At 48.3% G+C, this 14,753-nt stretch overlaps 1 pseudogene; it reads left to right on the top strand.

Moving 5' to 3' along the window:
- LOC138808831 (MTRF1L release factor glutamine methyltransferase-like) overlaps positions 1-14,753 on the top strand; it is a 60,518-nt pseudogene that overhangs the window by 45,057 nt on the left and 708 nt on the right.

Below are 14,753 nucleotides of genomic sequence, written 5' to 3'. Positions count from 1 at the left end.
TTGTGCGCCATCTGCAACCTGTCAGCTGTGAGCAGAGACAATTCCCAGCACTTGCACTGGAATCTGGGAGATTCAGAGACCTGGGATGCCTCAAGGATCCTGTCTCTGCAACATGAAACTTGGGGGCCAGATATAGTGGACCATCCTGTCTGCCCCAGGGAGTGGAGAGGAGGCCCCTTGAGCCTGGCATTCACCTCACAGCAACTATGTTCACACCTGAGTGGGGAATGGAGTGCCACAGAACTGGTAAGTGGCTGGACAGAGATCTTTGAGAAGATAGACATCCCAGAGGCCCTGGAGTCCAGTGAAGACCTCATGGCTCTCATCCTTGAAACCAAAACAGTTAAGTCCAGTGGCACCAGGAGGGTGGGAAGAGGAGGAGGGAGAACTGTTGGAGAGGTACATCAGGCTTTGCCCCCACCCAGGATGCTTACCTGAATTAGATGGGACTTTTCTGTAGTATTGTCATAGACAGATGCTCATTTATTTATCCAACAAACCATTACAGTGTGTGTCAAGCCCAGGGGGACTGGGGCGGGTCATACACGATGAAAGGTTCCAGTGCTGGTTCCACAGCACATGAAGAAATCTTGGTTTGAGTTGGATACCATTGCTTCATACCTGTCATCCTAGCTAAAGAAAGCGTATAACACTCTTATCTCCAACTAACTACCAAAAAGAAAATGCCAGAAGTGGATGAGTGGCTCAAGCCATAGACTGTTGGCCTTGAGTAAAAAGGCTCAGGGACAGCACCCAGTCTCTGATTTTAAGGCCCAGGAGTGACACAAAGAGAGGACAGAGAAAGACAGGAGGGAAGGATGGAGGGTGAAAAGAAGGAAAGGAAGGAAGAAGGAATCATGCAGGCCTTGGTTTGGAGTTCCGGGATCAAGGGAGCCAACCATTCACAATCTCTGCGGGGACAGTTTCAGAGCCTGAAGCCAGTATGTAGGAGCAAGCCACAGTCCCCTTGGCAACTTCACGACATCCAAGATCTGAGTTGTTTGCTTACTGCAGAGGGAAACAGCCTGGTGTAGACCCTAGGGCTCAGGGTGTGTCACCCAGTTACAATCTCCCCTAGCTCACTGAGTTTTTTTTTGGTCAGATAAGAAGAAAGTGTCTAAAAGCTAGGGAGGATAGGGAGAGGGAGTGTCCAGAGGGGGGTGGCAAGAGATAACCAGGAAGATGAAGAGGGAGGATGATCCCAGATCAGGTGTGCCAGGCCATTGAAGCCATGACCTCACCTGACAACCTAGACCATCAGTGATAGAGCCTTCAACCCAGCCACATCCCTATTAAAAGTCCTAGCACTCTGGGTTCACCCTTGACGACCTCGCTGTCGCCCACTGCAGGATGCCTGTGCAGTACATCCTTGGGGACTGGGACTTTTGCTGGCTCAATCTGAAGATGACACCCCCAGTGTTCATTCCTCAACCACAGACAGAGGAAACCAGGCCACTGGCACAGGACAGCCAGGGAATGAGGGAAAGAATCAGACACATGTTGCTCTAAGACTTCCTCTAGTGGACTCTAGGGCCCCGTGAATGCCATTCTCAGAGTTAGAGTTGGGTCTCCTTGCTGGCTCAGCCTTTAGTCTAGATGGAAGATGTGGGATTTAGAGAGGGCGGACTGAAGGTCGAGGCTGGTGAAAACACCAGAGGCACTGGGCTCTGAGCTGCATTGTTTCTTTGAGGATACTCACAACCCAGGATCATTCCTGAGGTGGATCAGCCCTTTTCTCCTCCTGAGATAGAGGCACCTAGAGCCCGCCAGTCTGCATCCCTTGGCTGAGAATTCATTCATTCCAATATCCTTTGGTTTGATAACTAGATCTCACCTGACTGCCCAGTGTCAAGGCAGGACAGTGAGAGATCTTGAGTCCTTGATGAGGTCACGGGTTTCTCAGTATTAGATTGTACTTGAATGTCCTGACTTGGTGCATGGTCAGTCCCATCTAAGACTGCCATGACCTAGGACATAGAATTTAGAGACTCAGAGCACAATGGGGTCTATTCTGTGAGTCTTGAGTATTATGTGTGAGCTTTGAGCTCGGATGTGCTCACCTGCTTCCCTTTCTTGGGTGGATTTATGCTAGAAAAAGTTTAAAACTAGGGCCTGGGTCCCATTCCTTGTTTTATGCTCAAAGCTAGCACTCTACCATTTGAGCCACAGCTCCACTTGCAACGTTTTTGGGTGTTTAATTGGAGATAAGAGGGTGGCATTCAACTGCAGTCCTCAGATCTCAGTCTCCTGAAGGGATAGGATGACAGGCATAGAAAAGCATCTTTGGCTGGGTGCCAGTAGCTCATGGCTGTCATCCTAAGTACTCAGGAGCTGAATCTTAGGATCACTGGTGAAATCCAGCTTGGGCAGGAAAGACCCTCAGACTCTTCTCTCCAATAAAGCACCAGAAAAGCAGAAGTGGTGCTGTGGCTCAAGTAGTAGAGCACTGGACTTGAGCTGAAGAGCTCAGGGATAGAACCCAGGCCCAGAGTTCAAGCCCCACAAACAACAAAAAAAAGAAACTAAAACATCTTTGTCTGCGAAGGACGGTGGAGATGTGTTTGTGTGTATGTGTGTGGGAGGTGTGGGGGTGGGTAGACATTTATCGCGCAGCTCAGTCATCATATTAGATGGATTGTCCCAAACTCTTAGTTCATGGCAGCCAATTCTTGACCACAGGTGGAGCTCTGGGTTGGATGTCAACCATCGGACCTCAGTCTCCTCATAGGACAGTTGTGAGTAAATAAGGGACTAATACAGAGGGATCTCTGGAGCAGGGCCAGGAACAGAGGGAGCAGGTGTCAGATACAGTTCTCAACAATTCTGTGAGCATATGACAGGAAGTTGCCGGGAAAGGGCTCAGATGGGGTCTGTTATAAATCCTGCAACAGGTATGGGATCATGAAACAAAATGTTGCTGTCTTTCATCATTACCCTATCACCATGAAGAAGGGATCCTTCACTCTATTCATTTTTCCAGCCAGGTAACCTATTCATGATCGCCAGCTGACAGGAATCTTGGCCTGATTTCTCTGCCATGCTTCCTATGACAGTGGTTGTTATTCAGTCCACTTCTTGTGGTGGGAAGTCCACTTCTTGTCTTTTGTGGGGCTTGAATTCTGGATCTGGATGCTGTCCCTGAGCTCATCAGATCAGGGCTAGCACTCTACCACATGAGCCACAGAATCACTTACCATTTTCTGTTAGTTCTTTGAGGATAAGAGTCTCACAGATATTCCTCCTGAGCCAGCGATGAACCAAGATCTTCACATCTCAGCCTCCTGTGTAGGTAGGATTATAGGTATGAGCCATCAGCATCTGCCTTAAGTGTAATTCTGGCCCTCTGTCTCTGTCTCTGTCTCTGTCTCTGTCTCTGTCTCTCTCTCTCTCTTTCTCTGTCTCTCTGTCTCTCTGTGTCTCTGTCTCTGTCTCTGTCTCTGTCTCTGTCTCTCTGTCTCTGTCTCTGTCTCTGTCTCTGTCTCTGTCTCTGTCTCTGTCTCTGTCTCTCTCTCTCTCTCTCTCTCTCTCTCTCTCTCTCTCTCTCTCTCTCTCTCTCTCTCTCTCTCTCTCTGTCTCTGTCTCTCAGGAATTGTAGAATGAGTGCTGGAGGAGGTGGCCCAGCATCCCCATGTGGCTGGAACCCAAGGTGGCCCTCTCATTCTGGAGGTTGGCTGTGGGTCAGGAGCTGTTTTGCTCAGCCTGTTGAAGCAGCTTCATGAGGTAAGCCCCTCTGTACCCTGGCTAGACCATGACGGTTATTCATTGTCCATCTCATGAGTCCTTCCCCACATCCCTCAGCTACACCGTTGAAGGAAAGTGGATGAAAAGGTGTCACCTTGTCCCCCTGCCCAGCACAATCCAGGGCCTCTGACCTATACCCCCACCTATCTGACAAGACCCTGGCTATAAGACAATAAAAACACTCCAAGTGTACTACCCTTTGCTCGGGAGTGTTGTTTCGGTTAGCGGGCGGAGTACAGAGGAAAGACCCCAGACCTGATTCCTCCCGGGGGGACATTTGTTCTCGTGACAGAGCCAAGTCATTGCTGTTGATAAGGACGAAGCCTCCATCAGACTGACCCAGAACAATGCCCAAAGATAGGTAGGCTATTGAAGTATCAAACCCACTCATATCTGCTTCCTAATCCCAGCAAGGAGGTATAGTGTGGGTGGCCTGCCCCTGGGCCTAAGGGATTATAATTGGATGGTGGCAGTCAGGAGCTCATGGCTCCCACCCATCATCCTGGCTCTTTGGGAGGCTGAGGTCTGATGGTTGTGGCTCAGAGTAACCCGGGCAGGAAAGTGCGTGAGAATCTTATCTCCCATAAACCACCTAGCTCCCCAAAACCACACACAAAAAAGCCAGATGTAGTGCTGAGACTCAAGTGGTAGAGCCTCAGCCTTGAACAAAAGAAGCTAAGGGATAACACCCAGGCCCTGAATCCCAGCCCTAGGACTAACACAACAATGAAATAAATGAACAGTGTCCACCTTTTATCTGACTTCCAAGAAAGATGTATTCAGTTTTCTCGCTGGTACATGTAGCCAAAGTTAAGGGGCTCCCTTTGATGTTCCCCTAACCGTCTCCTTCTCTCCTTTATCTGTCCAGGCTTTATCTATTGCAGGACAGAATTCAGATCATCCCCCTGGATGTGACCTTAGGTACCCTCCCCCATCCACCTCCCTTGGGGTCAGGATCCTGGATGCATTCCCTGCTGGGAGGATGAGGCACCACAGAGATGAGGGTAGGTATCCTCAACACTCACCCACATACACACACACAAACACCCCTAATCCAAATCAGACTAGCCTTTTCCAAAGACACTTTATCTCCTTGGATTAACTGACCTAGGAGAGGAATTTGATCCCCTGTAATGATTATTTTAACTTGGGCTTGCTAGTTGACAGGAGATAAACAGAAGCAAAAAAATCCAAAAAGCCTTTGGTGCCCATCACCTGGGGCTCATGCCTGTCATCCTGGCTACTCAAGAGGCTGAGATCTGAGGATCATAGTTTGAAGCCAGCCATAAGCTGGAAAGCCCATGAAACTCTACTCTCCATAGAACAACCAAAATGCCAGAAGTGGAGCTGTGGCTCAAGTGGTAGAGCACCAGCCCTGAGCAATAAAACTCAGAAAGACGGCTCCCAGATCCTCAGTTCAAGCCCACACAAAGAAATGGCCCTGTCATGTTGCCCACAGATTGCATAGGCCTTGAGCCCCATCTCACGGAGTGTGATACAACACCTGCCCCTGGGTGGTGTATCAGGACCTTCACAAATCCGGTGGTGGAATCCATGCCTTCCCCTTCGTGCATTCTCAACCCACACTGGCTGGAAGTCAGAGCCTGATAAGACTGGCAGGCAGCCTGCACAGCGGAGAGGCTCCAGCTTTTCCAAGGTGATCAGAAAGGGCTTCTTGGAGACAGCACTTGAAAAGGGGGTCTTGCTTAACAAGGAGGATCTGAAAGAAGCGCAGAGAGCAAAGGTGCTACAGATGATGGGCAACATAGCAGAGCATGTTCATTTCCAGCCAGGGCTGCTGGTGAGAGACTTGGTATAGATGCGCGAGACTGTCCCAAACAGGCCTGAAGGGTCACAGAAGAACAGCTCTCTAGGGCTGGGATTTTGTCTTAGAGGTGGAGGGATCACCTAGCACATAGGAAAGCATGGGTTCGATTCCTAGGTCCTGCATACACAGAAAAATCTGGAAGTGGCACGGTGGCTCAGGTGAAAGAGCACTCCGCTGGAGACAAAACAAGTCAGGGACAGAGCCGGGCCATGAGGTCAGGCCCCAGGGCTGTCACCATAAAACAGTTCTCCCAGTGCTCACAGTGACCTTTGTGGCAGGTGGATGGCTATGCCGTGAAGCTCTTAGTAGATCCACCCATGCTTTGTGTCTCCTCTGACAGAGGGAAGCTGCACAGTCCTTCTTACCTGGGCACCCCTGGGCCCGCTTGTCAGCAACCCTCCCAATGTCTTCCACCAGGACATGAAGCAGCTGGCCCCAGAAGTCCTCAGGTATCGGTTGGGTGGGGCACGGAGACATAGGGCATGCCCCAGAACTCCTTGTGGGTCCGATCTGCCCAGGAAGACCAGCAAATCTGGAGGAGGCAGATGGGAGCATAGAGGGGGTTAGTGATGTGGAGGGGGCCCTTTAATCCCCATGGCTCCACCCAGATTCTAGCATCCCTTTTCTGTCCCTGAGGGAGGTAGAGGCGTGTCTAGGTGGTAGTGTCTAGAGAAGGACTAGGTGGAAATTCTGCAGGACTAAATACCTTAAGCCATGAGCCAGTGGCTCACACTTGTCATACCACACCTGTCATCCTGGCCACTCGGGAGGTTGAGATCCACAGGATCTCATTTCCAGCCTAGGCAGGAAATTTCTTCCAGAGCCTCATGTCCAATCTCCAAGCGGAAGTGGCACTGTGGCTCAAGTGGTAGAGCACTGGCCTTGAGGAAAATTAGACATCAGGGACAGTACCCAAGCCCTGCATTCAAGCCCCTCAACCAAAAAACCAAAACCAAAACAAAAACAAAAAAACCTAACAAGAAAGAAACACACTCCTTCCTTGCTTGCAAGAGATGGTGAAGTAGTAGGGTTGCTGTGGTTGTGAGACCAGATGCTGACCTCACAGTACAGACATTTCTAATAAGTCCCCAGATTTACCCCAGTGTGAAGCCATAGGGTGGGTGGTGCCTTACCAAGAACTCCAGAGGTCATGGCCTGTGGTAGGCAGGGAGTGGGTGAATGGGAGCAGGGGTGGAATGGTAGTGTCAATTATATGCTCTCAATCTGTGGAAGAATGGTTTTGGATGCTGGTGACCAAGTCTGAACTGCAGGGTTAAATGTGTTTTCTGTTTTGATGAGTTGGGTTTTCCCTTGGTATAAGAAGGTGGCTGCAAGGAGGCTGCAATGCTTGGTAAGAAATGTATGCATTATCCTGCCCATGTAATTGTAGCCCCCCTGTACAGTATGTTCTCAAATAAAATAAAATACAATTAAAAAAAAAAAAAAAGAAGGTGGCTGCAGAGGAGGCGACAATGCTTGATAAGAAATGTACTCCTTATCTTGCCCATGTAAGTGTAACCCTTCAGTACAGTATTTTCACAATAAAAAAAGAAAGAAAGAAAAGAGCTGAAGAAAAAAAAAAGACGGGTGTATCCGGGCGCTGCCAGTGGTTCATAACTGTCATCCTAGCTACTCAGGAGTCTGAGATCTGAGGATCACCGTTCAAAGCCAGGTTGGGCAGGAAAGTCTGTGAGACTTTATCTCCAATGAACCACCAGAAAATTGGATGTGGTGCTGTGGCTCCAGTAGTAGTGTGCACACTTTCATCTGAAGAGCTGAGGGTCTGCTTGCTGACCCAAAGTTCAAACCCCATAACCTACAACCAAACAAAAGATAGCTGAATTTTCTGCATAACAGTGTGTACAGTAGAAATGCCATGATGTGTTGTGAACCATTGCAGACATGTGAGAGGCTCTGAGTTTTGTCTACATTGGCTCTGATGATGGTAGTGCCATCATATCTGGAGTGGAATATTCAGGGTTCTCAGGGACTGCTGAGGCTTTGGGCTACCACTGTATATGTCTGTTTGTTTGTGTATCTTTTGTCTGTGTGTATCTGTGTCTCTGTGTTTGGATGTAGAAGACCCGGGCCTTGAACTCAGGGCCTAGGTGAAGTTCCTATGCTTCTGTGCTCAAAGCTAGAGCTCTAACACTTGAGCTGCAGCTCCATTACTAGCTATTTGGTGGTTCATTGGAGATAAGAGCCTCACAGACATTTCTGTGCTGGCTGGCTTTGACCTCAGCCTCCTGAGTAGCTAGGATGACAGGTGTGAGACACCAGTGCCATATTTGTGTGTGTGTGTTTTCCTCATCTCTCTGTCCCCTTCCTGGGTGCCTGTCTGCCTCTTTCTGACCTCAGATGGTGCCCCTCCTCCACACCGACCTTGCCTTTAGCCTCCTATCAGGGTCTACAATGAGTCCTAAATTACCAGAGCCCTGAGTTCAAGCTTTTCTTTGGGGCGGGGCCCAAGTCCAGCTGTCCAAATCTTTGGCCGCCTGCAGGGGATTCTGGGTCAGCCGGGGCAGCTGCAATAAAGTCTTGCCTGTCTCTGGGTGGGGAACTCAGACATGGGATGTCCTTCCCGTTTCCTCAGCTAGACCTCTGGCTGCATGTCCCTCTCAGAAGGCTGGCAGTGAGTGGGGGAAGGAGGTTGCCGATGACTCTCACCAACTCCAGCTTGATAATGGACTGAAGGCCGCCCAAGCAAGGAGGATTCCGGGCTACTTTGGAGGTGACGCCAAGGTGGCTTGGAAGTGTCTGTTGGTGTCTAGGAAATGTCAACATAGTTTATCTCAGGCAAGTCTATTTTCCAGCCCCAGCTGGCCCTCTAAAATCCTTCTAGAGAATTCTAGATGCCCAGAATACAGAGGCACAGACTTTAGATTCCAGAGCCAGGGAATTGGGGGAGGAGAGACTGGTATGGCCAATACTTCAATGTTCTGGGGCATTAGCCTTGACCTGGGTATGCTCCCCTTGTGTACGTTCACGTCTTAACCCAGAGCTGGCCAGAAACAGGCCACTTGTGGTGGTGCTGTGGAAGTGGCAGGAGTGGAAGTGAGATCTAGGATCATCAACATCTGGATTTATGGCGTGAGGAGGGATGGGAGGGCAAAAGGTCTCTTTAAAAACAACTCTTAGAGCTGGAACTCAGGCCCTAGGCACCGAGCTTCCTTTGCTCAAATCTAACACTCTACCACTTGAACCACAGCTCACCTTTCATCTTTTTTAGTAGTTTCATGGAGATAAAAGTCTCACGAACTTTCCTGCCTGAGCTGGCTTCAAGCTGCCATCTTAATAGCTCAGCCTCTTGAGTAGCTAGGATTGCTGGTATGAGCCACTGGCACCTGTTAATGATGTTAGTGTGTGTGTGTGTGTGTGTGTGTGTGTGTGTGTGTGTATGTGTGTGTGTGTGTGTGTGTTTGTGTGTGTGTACCATGGCTTGTACTCACAGCCTAGGTGGTATCCTTTAGCTTGTTTGCACAAGGCTCATGCTCTACCACTTGAACTACAGTAGCTCTGCTTCCCAGCTTTTTGGTGATTCATTGGAGATAAGAGTCTGCCCACCCAGGCTAGCTTTGAATCTTGCTTGATCCTCATGTGTCAGCCTTGAGTAGCTAGGATTATAGGCATGAGCCACTGGCATCCAGCTGCAAGGATGTCTCTTCATACTGTCTTCTGTTCTAACAGCTGTCTCCTTGCTCTGGCCTACATCTCTGATCTCCACATCAGCTCCCAGCAGCCCTTGACTGTGTGGAGAACATAAAGCTCAAACCTGTCAAGCATCCAATTTCTATGTCCTCAGGGGAGGGTAGGATTCCTCTGAAGCCTGGAGGAGTAGGGGGAGGGGAAGAAAGGTTAGCTGTAGCTGGGTGCTAGGCTGGGAGAGCGGTACACTGTCTTAGCCAAGAAGGAAAGTGTGGCTAGATGTTAATATCTCATGCTCTCATATTCCTAGCTCCTCAGGAGGCTGAGATCTAAGGATTGGCATTCAGAGGCAGCCTAGCTCACATTTTCTTTTCTTTTTTTTCTTTTTTTTTTAGTATCAGTGGGATCTTTTTTTCTGTGTGAAAATTCTGTACAGAGGGCTTACAATTACATGGGCAAGATAATGAGTAAATTTCTTATCACCAGCTAAATTTTCTAAAGTGTGTGAGACTCTCCTTTCCCAATAACCACCTGAAAGCTGGAAGAAAAGCTGTGGCTCAAGTGGTAGAGTTGCTAGCCTTGAATGAAAAAAGTGAGGGACAGAGCTCAGGTCCTGAGTTCAAGCCCTAGTACCAAGATGTGCCCATGGACACACACACACACACACTCACACACACACACACACACACACACACACACACAGAGGAAGGTAGCAATGATGAGCTGAGCTAGAACTGGGGGCAGTCCAGAGGCATAGTCATAGTAAACTCTTGACACATAAGTTATTTCTCCCCAACTCCTTCTTGGGCTGAGGTGTCTGGGCCATGACTGTAAGTCCCATGGAACCTGCACCTCCATCCATGCATAGGGTACAGGACCAAGGGAAGAACACGATAGATGCTGGTTTATACTCAGTACATGATTGCAGACCTTCATCTGCCACTTAACAGTGGTGACCAAAGCAGGGATCTGAGCCCTGGGACTCGGGATAGCCACTACTACAAGCAGCAGGTAGTCAGCTGTGGACTCCTGAGCCTACAAGTCTTTCATGAGCCCAACTCAACACTCACCCAAGGTGTGCCTGACAAATTTGCCCCCATGAGTAGGCATTACCTGCTGTGCCATCTTGCAGCTCTTGCCCCTCCTGACTCAGAAACTTGGTCTAAAATATTGAATTACTGCTCAGATCCACACTGCACCCATGATAGATGGCATTCTGATGACCTGGCTGATGACTTCCAGGCCCCAAGGCTAGAACCTTCTCTGATACTTTGGCCCACTCTGTAGGCAAAGGCTCCCAAAGAGGCTGCTTTCAAGACTTGTAGGACACCTAGATATTGGGAGACCCTTAGTGGTCCACTGGAAATTACTCTACCTAGAGCCACAGAGTGAGGTTCAAGCAGGTCTGGTGGGCCTTGAACTCTGGGACTGGGAACTGTCCCTTCAGCTCTTCAGCTTACCACTTGAGCCACAGTACCACTTCCAGTTTTCCTGTGGTTCATTGGATATCAGAGTCTCTTGGACTTTCCTGCCCAGGATGGCTTTGAACCATGATCCTCAGATCTCAGTCTCCTGAGGAGCTAGGAGGATAAGCATGAGCCAGCAGCACCCAACTAATTTGGACTTTCACCACAGTGGACTAGGAACTCCTGAAAGCTTTTCTTTATTTTTTATGTGCCAGTACTGGGGCTGGAAATTAGGGTCTGGGCTCTGTTCTCTAATTTTTGCCTCAAGGCTGACACTCTACCACTTGAGCCACAGTTCCATTTCTGGCTTTTGGTAGTCCATCGGCAAGAAGAGTCTCACTAACTTTCCTGACCTGAGCTGGCTTTGACCCAAGACTTCTGATCTCAGTCATTCATTTGAGTAGCTAGGATTTGCAGGTGTCGAGCCACCACTGGCATTGGGCTAGAAGCTTTACTTAAGCAAGTGTTCTTCCCTGCATTTGCCCTGACTCCTCCATGTAAAGGAGGCCTGAGGGTCAGGAGCTGTGAAAAATAGTCTTCCAGCCACAGGAAATGGCTGGGGTCCATGATGAAAAGCCAAGCTCATATTCCCCTGGGCACCATTCTGGGACCTCTAGCCTCTGCCTTCCCTGTGACTCAAGTACAAACCTTGACCCAGCCTTGTATGTCCTGCCAGATATGTCAGAAGCCACAGAACTTTCATTCCACCCACACCACCGATTCTACACCACACATCAGGGAACTTTGTGCATTGTTGTACCTTCTGCCTGTGGCTCTCTATCTTGTTCCACATCTTAGAACTCCACTGGAATTTTGGCACTGGTTATATCACCTCCAGGAGCAAATCTTTCCTTCCCTTCTCTCTCTTTTTTTTTAATATTGATTTGCTAGAGATGGAACTTGTGCAGGGGGCTGGCAAATGCTCTGGCTTGGTGTGTGTGTGTGTGTGTGTGTGTGTGTGTGTGTGTGTGTGTGTGTGTGTTTGTTTGTGTGTTTGTGCCAGCACATCATCTTAAATATACTTGGAACTCAAGAAGTTAAATCCCCCAACAACATATCCTGAAAGAAACAATTCCCCAACAAATAAGTGGGCAAAAGACTTAAAGAGAATCTTCTCTGAAGAGTAAAGAAGGATGGCCAATAGACACATGAAGAGATGCTCAACCTCCCTACCCATAAAAGAAATGCAAATCAAAACAACATTGAGATACCACCTCACCCAGTTAGAATGGCTATAATCAAGAACTGTAATAACAACAGATGCTGGAGGGGATGTGGACAGAAGGGAACCTTACTGCATTGTTGGTGGGAGTGTAAATTTGTTCAACCACTTTGGAAAGTAATATGGAGGTTCCTCAAAAGACTCCACATAGAGCCCCCCTATAACTCAGCAATCCCATTTTTGGGCATTTACCCAAATGTTTACAAACAAGACCACACTAAAGCTACCAGCACGACTATGTTTATTGTAGCACTATTTACTATAGCTAAGATATGGAACCAACCCAGATGCCCCTCAGTAGATGAATGGTTCAAGAAAATGTGGTATATATACACAATGGAATTCTATGCCTCCATCAGAATGAATGACATTGCCACATTTATTCGAAGTGGAAAGTCTTGGAAAAACTTATATTATGTGAAGTAAGCCAGGTCCAAAGAAACATAGGTCCCATGGTTTCCCTTATTTGCAATATCTAGTATATGTCTGAGTCAAGCAGAAAAGGTCAGTTAAGGTGAAGTTAGCGAAATGAACCTTAAGATATGTGCTCAAATGTTTTTTTCTTTCTTGTGATTGTTTCTAACACATTTATAAGACTATTTCTTTGTTGCTTTGAATGACCCTCCCCCACAGTATAACCCATGCTTTCACTGTATTTGATGTCAGTATAATTTGTGGAGGGGAAGGGGAAAAACAATTCATTTAAATAGGGATACATGTGGACCCATTGCAACAATGAGGTGTACAAGTCATTTTGTCAATAACGAACTTCACAACTTTGGTGCAGGGTAGCAGGGGTGAGTGGGGAGGATTGGGTGGGGGCGGAGGGGAGGATGGGAAGGGATGGGAAGGGGAAACAAAGGAGGAGGCTACAATGCTTGATAAGAAATGTACTCATTATCTTGCCCATGTAATTGTAACCCCTCTGTACAATATATTCACAATAAAAAAAGGAAAACAAGCCGTGCACTGGTGGCTCATGCGTGTAATCCTAGCTACTCAGGAGACTGAGATCTGAGGATCTCGGTTCAAAGCCAACCCGGGCAGGAGAGACCGTGACACTCCTATCTCCAATAAACCACCAGAAAACCGGAAGTGGCGCTGTAGCTCAAGTGGTAGAGCGCTCTCGTTGAGCTGAAGAGCTGAGGGAAAGCTCCCAGGCCCAAAGTTCAAGCCCCACGACCGACCAAAAAAAAAAAAAAAGGGAAAATATATGAATAAAACAAAAATGCAATAAATAACTACAACAAAGAGGACATGGACTCAACATTTATACGTAAGTACAAATCATACCTTTACAATGTATATAAATAGAAGGTTTCCAGGGCTGGGACTTGAATTCAGGCCTAGGGACCAGCCTTATTTTCTTGACTTCAAGCATGGTGAGCTTCCCCTTCATCCACCGTGCTTCAGTTACCCAGGCCTTAAGTTCAAATTCAAAGGTAGGAGAAAAGGCGTGAATTGCAAGCCAGGGACCCTATTTTTTTTTTTTTTTTTTTTTTTTTGCCAAGCACGGTCTTGAACTCAGGTCATGGCAACAGTGCCTCAGCTTTCATCACCATAGGCTGGGGTGCAGCCGCTGAAAACACAGCCTATCCTGGGATCCTAGAACTTCAGGCCTTGTGCAGGGGGGGGGGGAAATGCACAGAAAAAAAGTGGTGTGATGGCGTTTTTACATTTTCTTCCTTTGCACTATGGCCATCTGGGTCTGAGTGATCTGACTCCAAAGGATACTTCACCTTGCATTGATGAAGGCTTGCAGGCTACTGAAGAAGCCATAATCCCGACCAATGATTAGCCAGGCACCAGTGGCTCTCAGCAGTCCTCCTTGATACTTAAAAGGCTGTGATAGGAGGATCAGGGTCAAAGTCACCCTAGGAAGTAAAATCCTTAAGACCCCTGTCCAACCTCAATGCCAACAATGCAAAAGTAGAGCTGTGTGGCTCCAGTGGTAGAGGGCTAATCTTGAGCAAGAACAGCTCATGGACTGTGCTCAGATCCTGAGTTCAAGGTCCAGGTTTGGCAACAAACAGACATACACAACAATCTGTGCAGCCATCTGGCTAAAGCAGGTCTCCCTCTTGTCCCCAACTGGATTGTACAGAGTTTCCTGGTGAAGGGGCTGCTGTCATCTTGACTCTGTCCATTCTGTCTGCATCACAGGATTCCAGGCACACCCCCATTCTTTCATGGTTCTTTTTGCCCAATGGGATACAAGAATAGTGGCCACGCCCACATTCCATGCTTCCCAGTTACACCTGGATTCCCTCTGTTGGTTGACACCAGCAGTTGAGGAAGGTAGAGGTGGCTGAGTGGTGAGCAAGAGACTCCAGGTGACTTTGAGGTAGAGTAGGAAATGATGTCCTAGTCGGTGAGTGGGAGAATAGAGGATTTCCTAGAGCCTGGGAATGTGGCCAGCCCAACTTTCCCGTCCCATTGCTCAGATGTCTGAAACAATAAGAATCAATGAGAGAACTGTGGGCAAGAAACTGCCACAAGAACACCAGCAGTATCCTCCCGACAGACCTGAAACATTCAAGAAAACAAAGAACACGAAAAAGGGAGGGATCCCCAAGATAAACACCACTGGGGACCCAGATTGAATGGAGAGTCCGGCCAAAGGTGATGTCGACCATGGGCCTACCCTGCCTTTGGACACAGTCACAGCCACCAGGGTCCAGAGTGTCAAGGGTCCCAATACCACCAAGGATCCACAGAGGTGCTACCTGCATGTGGTGCCCACCCTGGACAACAGAAAAGAAGAAACCAGGCACTCTTTGCCAAGATCCTACCACTGAAGCTGGGAAAGACAGACCCGCAGGGTCAATGGGAGTAAGAGAGGGAGAAGATA

Source organism: Dipodomys merriami, unplaced genomic scaffold (assembly GCF_024711535.1).
Source record: "Dipodomys merriami isolate MVZ:Mamm:240054 unplaced genomic scaffold, mDipMer1.0.p SCAF_478, whole genome shotgun sequence".
NCBI classification, from domain to species: Eukaryota; Metazoa; Chordata; class Mammalia; order Rodentia; family Heteromyidae; genus Dipodomys; species Dipodomys merriami.
Note: the sequence above shows the minus strand (reverse complement) of the source record. Positions and strands in the feature narration are given on the sequence as shown.